This window comes from Eurosta solidaginis, chromosome 1 (assembly GCF_040869045.1).
Source record: "Eurosta solidaginis isolate ZX-2024a chromosome 1, ASM4086904v1, whole genome shotgun sequence".
In the NCBI taxonomy this organism is placed as follows: Eukaryota; Metazoa; Arthropoda; class Insecta; order Diptera; family Tephritidae; genus Eurosta; species Eurosta solidaginis.
In genome coordinates this window covers 102,761,095-102,772,189 of record NC_090319.1, presented here as the reverse complement: position 1 = coordinate 102,772,189, position 11,095 = coordinate 102,761,095, and the positions used below count along the sequence as shown (strand labels likewise).

Here is an 11,095-nt window from a genome sequence, read left to right as displayed (position 1 = left end):
ATGTTGGGTTAATTATGTAGGACTCTTTACTTACCATTCAAAATGCCTATATATATATATAATAATTTCCACAAGTAAAAAATAGAAGTTTTTTTCAACACTTTTTTATTTTAATTTAAAAAAACGTGTAATGTAAGAACTATGTACATATATATATGTACATACGTAAATAAGTAACTTTGACAACTGTCTAGGCAGTGATATTTTTTCGTTAATTTTTTATAAAAATATGGGACATACTTCAAAATTTGTATAAAAATAAAAGCAATTAAACAAAACGGTGTAATAAAAAAAAAATCAAACATACTTAACTCTACAATAAGTATTGTCGTTATTTATAGAATACAGGTGCAATGGCTTACTTAAAAATTTGGATATTTCGATAAACGAATTTCATAAATTTTACTGCCAACTTCGAATGATTGAAAATGCGTACAAAATTTTTTTAAAAGTATTGGGTAACATAATACGTATAACTTTTCGTTTTGATGTAAAAAGTTATGTATTTTATGAAGTTCAAATACATCCCTTTGAGAAGCTAAATAAAAGTTTCTTTTATATTTTGTGTATCTGTAAACAACTTCGTCCAATATTAGACAATTGTTATAGTCAATACTTTCATTGTGAACAATTTTAGAAAAATAGTCTGTCTTTGTTAAATATATACATTTAACGAAATTATGTATATTCGATTTCGTTTTCCACACCGCTCTCATGGTCTAGTAAAAACCTCGTTTTCAGCAAATCATCTAATTTAAAGTGACGAATCCAAATAGTGGTTCAGGACATTTTTTACAGCATTGAAAACAGATAAATATATTGAAAGTTTAAGTATTTTTACACATTCGAAGACTTGCAGTCGAATTTGGTAGTTATGTCAAAAAAGTATTTCTGAATAAAAATCCAAACTAATTCACATCCCTCGGAATATGCCAAGGAAAAAACTAGAAATATTTTAAAGCAAACATCCAAGCTCTCGAGGAATGTGGAAAATTTTTATAAAGTACAATCAAAATATATGAAAAAGCTTTTTAGATCATTGACAGATCAAACTACAATTAAGAAAGGTTGTATTGTCAAATGGCATGAATAATATTTACGATCAATTTCGTAAATTTTTAGTTGATAGTCATTTATGGACTCAGCATGCAAAACAAAACTTTCCTGTCGATCTTTTTAGAGCGTTTCCCGAATTATTTGTAAACCTTGAAGATGTTTGTAATACCGATGTGAGCAATATTGAAAGTAAGTAATCCTGGGAATCTAACAAAAATTTCCATTATATGGGTATTTAGCATTATTATGTACATATTATAATAAATTTACCTGTATTTATCAACGATTTTGTCAAAGAAAATAACTGCTTACAATTGTCATTATTTATGTTTATTTCATAAAAGCGTACAATATTCCTTTCAAAGTGGTCCCACTTAGAGCGCAAATAGTCTTTTTCATTTCATTTCATTTCTTTATTGAGTCAATGGTAACATACCTTACTGACTAGATTACAGGTGTACTTAGAACTAAATTATTAATTTAAGTATGACTTAATGTGATAGATAGTAAGACTCAATGCATGCCTTGAAGAGAGACCTAGACATGGCAAAGTCAAGATCTAGACTCCTACATAGGTGATTGAATTCTACAAATCTTCTTAGAAGAGGAGCAAAGCTGAAGTAATTAGAACGCATCACTTCAATACGGAATGTATTGTGAAAGCGGAGGGCTCTGTTAAGGACATTGAAAGTTACCTGACCCAGAAGTTCGGAACAATCAATAGCACCAGATATTATATCAAAAATAAACATTAAGCCTTGAACAGAACGCCTGACTTCAAGTGGCAAGACATTTATAAGCATGCATCTCGCATTGTAGGGTGGCATGTGATTATCAAAGTGTAGAGGTTGAAGAGCAAACCGCATGAATTTCCGCTGAACTCGTTCAATTCTTAAAGAGTGTGAAGAGTATATCGGATTCCAAATGACTGAGGCATATTCTAACTTTGAACGTACTAACGAAATATACAAAATCTTTCTGGTATACGGGTCTTTGAAATCCTTCACATATCGTCGTAAGAAAGCTAAGTTGGCATAAGCTTTTGGTATAAGAAAGTTAACATAATTAGCAAAGGTAAAAGATGAATCAAAAATTACGCCAACATCACGAAACTCATCAACTGAGGCAAGCGTTACGTTTGAGACCGAATACACGGACGAAAGGATATTTATTGACTTAGTAAACGTTATGTGACAGCATTTACTAATGTTGAGTCGCAGGTTATTTTGTGAAGCCCAATCGTTGATAGCATTCAGATCTTTCTGCAGACGCAAAGCATCAGAAATACTGGTGATCTTACGGAAGAGTTTTAAATCGTCTGCATAAAGTAAATAATTAGAATATTTTAGGCAAGAGCCAACATCATTAATAAAAATTATGAATAAAATAGGACCAAGGATGCTACCTTGTGGTACACCGGAAGTTGCTAAGAATTTGTAGGACTTAGTTTTCTCGATTTCAACAAAATATATCCTATTTTCTAGGTAAGACTTCAGCCACAACAGAAAACTTGAATGAAAGCCCATGTTTTCAAGTTTCCACAAAAGTAGTTTATGCGAAACTGTGTCAAAGGCCTTGGAAAAATCTGTATATATGGTGTCAACTTGACATCCATCCTTGAACGCTGAGACACAAAACTGGGTACAGAAAATCGAAATCAATTTCAATCTAAATAAAGTGAAAAATTTAAAACAAATGGAAACTTAGTATAAAATACAGAAGTGTATGTTAAGAGACATAGCTAAGTAGGTACTTAAATTTGGTTGAACCTGACAGATACTCTATGTGAAGTTATGTCAAAAAGCTGAATCTTTAAGTACCTACTAAACTTGATTATGCATATACACCAATATTCTTATCTATTTACCAGCTCAGGTACCCGAGCATCGGCCAATTTCGGCTAGGCTTTTAAAAAGTCGACACTTGCCAAGCTCTTCACGTCTTTTTGCCTTGCTGCAAAAGTATTAGCCCACTTATCCAAAACTTCGTTCCAATCTTCGTTCTCCTTGCTGAGCGACAACTTTAAAGCGCTGATAATGGAAGTGTCGAGTTCTTCAGTGCATTGGTGCGTATTGTTTTCTACATTGTGATGTATATTATTCTACGAACCTCTTTTGGACTTGCGGCAGTTTACGTTTTTATAGAATAGTTTTCCAGCCCGGGAATATAGTGATATTCCTGAAAATTTTAATTAAAAAATTTGATTCATCAAGAAGTAAAGAACAATATTTTGTTTACAATATTAATTTATTTCAAATTCTTATGAAACATAAAATCACCTTTGTGTCTACTTCACTAGGGAAAACAGAGCAAATTTCGTTTACTAACGAATAAAATTTATTCGGTTTAAGAGAAATGTTTCCGTAAAATATTTCTTCGACTAAAATAGCAATTACTTCGTCCCTGTTGATCAGGCATGCTTAACGAACGAAACGATATCATTTCGTTACGATAATCAACGCTAATAAACGAAACGAAGTCACTTCGTTTCGTTTATTAACGTTAAGAACGTCAAATTAACGTTAATTTGACGATCTTAACGTTAATAAACGAAACGAAGTGACTTCGTTCCGTTTATTAGCGTTGATTATCGTAACGAAATGATATCGTTTCGTTCGTTAAGCATGCCTGCTGTTGATATTGTTAAGTCTACTGTTCTCTTTGTAGAAGCTTAACATTTTCTTTCCACGTGTGGTAATCGACAACAACGTAAATAAATCCTGAAGAAAATAAAATAAAATAAAATATGATAATATAAATTAAAATAAAATAAATAAAGTAAAATAAAAAATTAAATAATAAATAGATAAATAACCAATTGAAGTAATAAAAATAAAGTAAAATAAAATAAAATAAAAGCAAAGTAAATAAAAATAAAATGATCCTAGCCAAAAATCCGAATACATTTGGCTCAAACTATTGCTATTTGATATGTACTTTATATACAGTTTGAGTTTGAGAAAGAGCAATCATGTTGCGGGCTTAATTTTCCAATAAAAGGAAATAAATCCCGCGAGCCTTATTTCATTTTCAAAGGAGAAAAATGCTTGTCGACAAAACGAAATAACGCCCGCGAACAAAAACCGACCACAATAACTTTATAAATTTCACCTTATTTATGTTTTTTTGGCAAAAAGATTTGCTAGTTGAAGCATTTAAATAAGGTGGACTATTAAGCCTTTTTATTTCACTGCAATCAGCGGAAATCGTTTTGTCGTCAATGCCAAACTATTAAAATGAAATAGAAATTTAAGTTGGTTGTTGATTTTAGGACCGAATACCATACCTCTTTCTTTTGCCATGCGATAAGCTTTTCCCGAAATTCCACTCGAAACCACAATGGTGGAATAGCTTCTTTCAGATCTTCTTTTCTAAAGTATTTTAAACTCCTGTATGTTATTTGTGCAGCTACAATCGTAAATGCAGATAAGTAACAAATGCATTCTTCAATATTATTGAATACTCACCTTTTAAATATTCAAACACATTTTCCAAATCAAAACCTTTAACAAGCGCCTTTAATTTGTTCTCGTCTTTTTCTTCCTCGCTCAGAAATGAATTTGTTGTGTTATTAATAACTTCGCTTTACTTCACTACCTATGGCGTACAACACATTTTCAATAATTTCACTTTCCATTCTTACAAAATTGTTTTAAAAATCACCTTTTTAAATATTTGTTTAAAAATCGACTTCACGCGGCAACAATTTTTTCAAATGACGCTTTTTGTTATGGAGAAATATAAATCAGTAAGCCATGAATCGTTATTCATATGTAGGTTTTGTTGCTACATACAATTTAAGAGAGTAAGATCTAACGCAAAATAATTTTGATTCAACAGTGTTATAGTTGTAAATCGACAATAACATTTATTGCATTAAAAATGATTGTTGTAGATATTTAACAGAAAAGTGAAACAATGTTCATTTGGCATTATTTCTTGTTGGATCGACTATTAAATTTTTAAATCAACCTAAAAATTATTGTTTTGTCATTATTAAATGTTAAATTAAATAGTTTTTCTTGAACTTTGCACAATTGTATAAATGACCATGATAAAACTTATTTTAACAATTTAGTTTTTCTCTCAGTGTATAAAACCTTCAAACTACCAATGATATATGCGATTGCAATAATTTTTCTACTGACGTATTAGGTAAAAAGTTTATAGCTCAGCTAGAAGTCACTCAAAAATTTATCACGAGATTATATAGTAGGAGAGCTGGTGAACATTTTTGAGCAGGTATTTGAGGCACAATGAAAATTATGTACAATGCTTTTTAGTGATATCTAAATATAGAAACGTAGAACTAGCTAATGGGTGGCGGGGCTGAAACAATCCTTGAATTTAACAAAAAAATTAATTTTTGGATGCTAAAAATATTTTTGAGGCACTTTGAAAATTAAATATGTTAAAATTTAATATTTGAAAAATATAAAAAGAAATAAGCAAGATTATTTGGTTGGGTCTAAAACAGGGGTCGTCATTTCATAAGCGCTTTCATGCAATTCTTTTTGTAAAACGCTCAGGCAAGCGCACCGCATAGGCAAACGCACCACACATCCCCGGGCGCACGCTTTCTATACTCTCGCCCACAACCGAATGTATTCTGCTATACCCATTAGGAACTCAACTGCATAATTTCGTGTAAAATTACTTTTCAAGTAATATTTTTGGATATATTTTTATTTCACCTGTACGAAAACAATGAAGCTTTGTTTGATTTATAATAATTAATAATTAAATTAAATTTGAATTGAACGCATGTAGAAGTATTTTTAAATGCATTCAAGAAAACAATGCAATGCCTTAATTTAGAAAGCTACCAAATCCGACTGGGTTTGCGTACGTGCCAGCGCTATTTCTGCTCGTAGAATGGTTGTAGCTATTTTTTAGAAAACAAAATGAAGAATAGACGTGCACTGACAAAACTTTATTTCGTCTCACTTGACACCATTTTTAAAATCGAATGTGGAGTATATATATTAGTGATATGTTTGAAGTACATGCATACTTTGTTTCACCATTATTAACCGGAGAAGATAATTTAAGATTACGATTACCACTCATTTATCTAATAGAATATAATAAATAATAGCCGGTTTTTTTAAACGGTTTTATTAAGCTTAACTCTGTGTAGCGAACTGAATTTTGTACTCGAAATTTAAGTAACTTCCCGATAAGCTACAAGCTTGAAACTTGGAATATAGTTCAGAGCCCGATGACAGTCTCCTTCTCCTTTTCTCTTTTCTCTTCTCTCAAGTTACTCTCAATTAAAAACAAAACAAAACAAAATTTTTTTTAAATATACAAAAAAATTAAAACAAAAAATATAAAAGATTAAATAAAATAATTGAATGAATTTTTCTTTTATCAGAATTACAAAATTATTATTATTTATATTATTTTGTTTCTAGAAAACAAAACAAAAAAATAAAAAACCTAAAAATATAAAAAAAATTTAAAAAATTAAATTAAAAAAAAATCGAATGAATTTACCTTCTATCAGGATTACAAAATGTATAATTTTCTTTCCAAAATAATATCATTTTATGAATTTTCAAAGTTTTTACAGTGTACTTTTTACTAGTTCCGTCGCCATTTTCTACCTGCCAGGTAGAAGACAATATTTTCATGCGTGCGAATGAACAGCGTTATGCCTGCTTGTAAGTGTGAGTGAGATAGTATATCGGCAGCTCTTTGCGAATAATAGTGCAATGTGATTGGTTTTGGCGAGAGCACGTGATTTAAAGTTCCCATGCTGTTGTTAGTTAAAATTGTGTGGTAAAATTTTTAGACGTTATGTTTAAAATTTTTTCAAAATAAATATTATTTACAGACATCGAAAGGGATGTGAAAAAATATTTCGTGTGATTTGTGGCAAAAGCAAAGGTAAAGTTATCCTTTTTAATGAAAATACTCTAAAAAATGTCATGAAATATTGATAATTCGGCAATTATGTATGTACATAAATTAAAATACAAAAATATTGTTTTGCCATTAAATGTTAACCTCAAAGATGGGTATCGTACACATTGTCACAAAAATTTTCAAATGCAAAAAGATATATAGATATAACTAAGTTATACATCGTGTTAGGGTCATCTTTATGCGCAAGATTCATTAACAAGGTGCGATTATAATCCATCTTTTTTTTCAAAAAGGCAAGATAAAACCATTGAAAATCTTACAGAAAAATCAGGATTGTCAAACATATTCGGTTCGCGGGAGCAAATATTTGAAACTCTACAAAAATACGGTTGTGAAATTTATGGCTTCCAGAACTACACAGAAAAAATGGAGCAAGGTTTCAACAATTTTGTGCTGTTTTCAAAGCCAATAAAAAAGACGAGCCGTTCGAAAAAAATATTAAAAAATTGAGACCCTTCTGAATTGCCTCTGTGTAAATCCGAATTAACCAACAACTATTAAGATCACAATACATAATTAGTATTTGGCGTAATGCGTATTTACGTCTTCCTATTTCTTTAACACCAGACAAGAACGGATGGGAACAGAATGCTGATTCACTAGAATTTCAATAGTTTGATGGAGATTGTACTCCAAATTCAGTAATTGATGCTATTATCGACGAAGCGGATACTGTCGATGAAAAGAGCACAGCAGGCGAGCTGCAAGAATTTTTTTATAACAAACATTTTTTAGTTTATCAGTGAATAATTATTAAATATACTTTTATTATTATTCACAGATAATTCCGATGACTTCGAAAAAGACCAGTATTCAAGCTGTGACGAACAGTACGATGAAGATACAAATTCAGATTTCGAATAAAAAAAATCAATATGTTTTTTACTTTTAAAAATACTTAGATTAAAAAACAAACCTAACCATCGCCGTTTGTAGATTTTTTACCTCTGTTGTTTTCCAGCTCTATTAAAACTTACTCAAAAATCGATGGCAAGATTTCAGGTGTTTTAAATGGATCTTCTTTGGAAAAAACTTTTACTGTCAATATTACAACCTTAGCTATGTTCAAAGTATTACCATTGCGTTTTGAAGTACTATCCAAGTTTCAGGACTCTAGTTCCACGGGAACTTAATTAAATCTCGATTCCAACACCTGCCAAATTTGTAGTGAAGTTTGCGGACAAACATGAAACCACCCTAATATAAAGTGTTTAAGCGACTTAAACTATGACTTTTTTTCTTTCGTTTGTTTCATTAGCCATTGAGTGTGCTTGTAATTCTCAACTTGTTAGTGAAATATTCTAAAGACATAGTTTAAATTTTTTATCCCAAAGGGGGGTTTTTCAAAGCAAAACAAGGTGGCTCATCCCGCAGCCAATACCTTGGAGCCCCCAGTGCTCGCCCCCAATGAATAAATACAAGGTGTAATAGGGGTTTTTCAAAGCAAAACAAGGTGGCTCATCCCGCAGCCAATACCTTGGAGCCCCCAGTGCTCGCCACCAATGAATAAATAAAAGGTGTAACAGGTGCATAGCAACCTCCCTCTCTAAGTAAAATAACATACAGTCCATTAAAATAATAATTTATAAAATAAAAAAAGATAATAAATTTAAAAAATGCTTGCTTGCAGTGGGCTTTGAACCCGCAACCCCAAACGTGTGCGTCGGGTACTTCATCCACTGTGCCACGACTCATACTCCTACAAGCGCATCAAATTACTCACTTATAACTCATATTAAACTGCTCGCCCTCAACTGCCCCACTTTTAGCTATAAAGGAAGTAATTTGTGATGCAACCATAAAAAGATGTGTGAAGGAATTTAACGCATTTTAGTCTCTTCTATAAAAATGAGAACACAATAACTCATGCACCAAATCAGATGAAAGCACAACGTGCCAACAATATGTATGTGCAAACAACAACATTAGACATTGCTGCAACAATTAATACAGCGGGCTTCCTTCTTTCCTTAGCACCAACAGCAGCAGCAGGTAGTTGAAGACAAATGGGCACGTCAAAGCAAATCTCACAAATTTACGCAAATTACAAATACAATCCTTAGCAAAAAATTAGACGGACTGCGCGGCAAAAAATTCAATTGAGCTAATACAAGCACTCCTAGCAAATGCTAAGAATGCTCGCTAGCCGCTAGTTGTGGCTATTAAGTGGAGGCTGACAACCTTGATGTTGATTTACTTATGTTGTTGTTGCCGATTGCTGATCATTTAATTGCTGTCAACGAAATAGGAACAAAAACAAAAAACAAAACCAACTATATTTATACGCACAAAATCAAAATAATAGCAGGAACTACAACAAAAATTCATCTCAGTATGAGTGAGAGATAGCGAATGCCCAGTCAGTCAGCCAAATAGCCAGCATCGCTCCTTCTAAGGTTCGTTTCTATTTAAAAGCGGAACGATGCGCAATCATGCCCCATGGTGGTATGGCAAGACAAAGAAAAAAACAAAAATTTGATTAACAATAATCAACAAAAATAAACCCAAAAACAAAATCTTCTGTTTTGTGGCATCTCACTTCAGGTACTTGATTTTAGTGCAACAACAATTACAACAATGCTGAGGCGACGATTACGGTGGGCTGCGCTGTGATTGCATTGCCTCGAATTCTAACTAAATTGTTTTCTCTTTTTTACAGCAATTACTAAATTCTTTTTGTTGCTATTACTATTGTTAGTTGAGCAAATCAGCAAATATTTTGTAGACTTTACACTTTGTTGTTATTGTTTGTTGTCACGCGTCGCTGTTTTTCAACAGTTTTTTCGATCTTATCGATTAGACAAATTTTGTCGGAAGTCATTGCTTAGTGCAGGCAAAAGAATTGTGTGTGTATGTATTTGTGTATGTGTCAATGTATGCGTTCCATTTTCACTTAATTTTTTAGCTAAGTATTTAAGTTTTATTGGTCTGTTCCTCGAACTGCAAAGAAATTAGTCTTTAAGAGGCCTCAAATTGGACATATGTAGATATGTGTGTGTGTGCATCCTCTCTGAGAGAACACTTATCAAATTGATTGGTAGTCTCGATGGTCATTGACACAATGTAAATTTTTTGCCAATCTTTGACCTCAACATAAAATTAGATATTTAATTTTAGAAATATTGGTTTTTTACAAAGTAAATCATTAAATCTAAATGAGTTTAAAATAAACAGTTTCAATTTATGCATGATTTTTTATTTTTTTGTGTGTGTTACGTGGAAGGAGGAAATTCTTTATGTACTAACCGGGTTGTTAAGCCTCGGTGCTACTCTCTGTAGCAGCGAGCCTCTCCGAGTCTAGGACTCCTTTTTTTCTTCGTGGGCTACCCACTAAAACTTAACCTCCCACGGCCTGTGCATTTTCCGCAACCGGAAGCGCGTTACTTGAGCTCTTTGGCTACTATCACGTTACTGGGCTAAGCAACCATCTTGCCATTTAGGGAGGAGTATATTCCCTGCGTATCTGCTAACCATGTCATATCTGCCACTTCCACAGGTCATTTTATGGATGACAATGCCCGGGGATAGGTCGGCTAGTGTTACTTCCACTCTTCCCCGTTGCTGTGCGAAATTATCGCATTCGAAAAATGTTTCGCGTGCGTCATCTATGAGCCCACAGTATAAGCAATCGGTATTCGGATTTTCAACCTTGCCCATCCTGTTGGCGTATTCCCGGAAGTAGCCGTGACCACTTAAAAACTGTGTTAGGTAGAAGTCGACCTCTCCATGTGGCCATTCTAACCATGGTTTCAGCTCGGGAATTAGTTCCCTGGTCCACTTGCCTGCAGCACTGCAGCTCCATTGCTGTTGCCAGCGTCGGATATAATCTTTTTGCGCCTATACGGCAGCAACATCTCTGCTTACTTCTCCTCGGAGGTGTTAAATTGATTTCTTCTCTTCAGCGAGTAGATGTATCGGTATGGTTCCTGTAAAAACAAGAACTGCGTCTGCGGATATCGTGCGGTAAGCTAAGGCAATTCGTAGCGCTTTCTGTGTTGGACTAAAATAAAAGCTGCTCGGTACTTTCGGAATTTCATTGCATCCGCCCAAATTTCTGCACGGTACAAGAGTATAGAATCCGAAGCGGAAGCAAGCAGCTTTCTTATAC

General features: G+C 33.0%; 1 long non-coding RNA gene across 1 annotated transcript; it reads left to right on the top strand.

Annotated features, from left to right (window-relative positions):
- Window positions 1–8,852: 8,852 nt before the first annotated feature.
- LOC137237052 (uncharacterized) lies at window positions 8,853–9,943 on the top strand. The gene is made up of 3 exons (XR_010948785.1): window positions 8,853–8,893; window positions 8,962–9,531; window positions 9,647–9,943. It is a non-coding gene; the product is annotated as an uncharacterized lncRNA (long non-coding RNA).
- The last annotated feature ends 1,152 nt before the right edge of the window (window positions 9,944–11,095 follow it).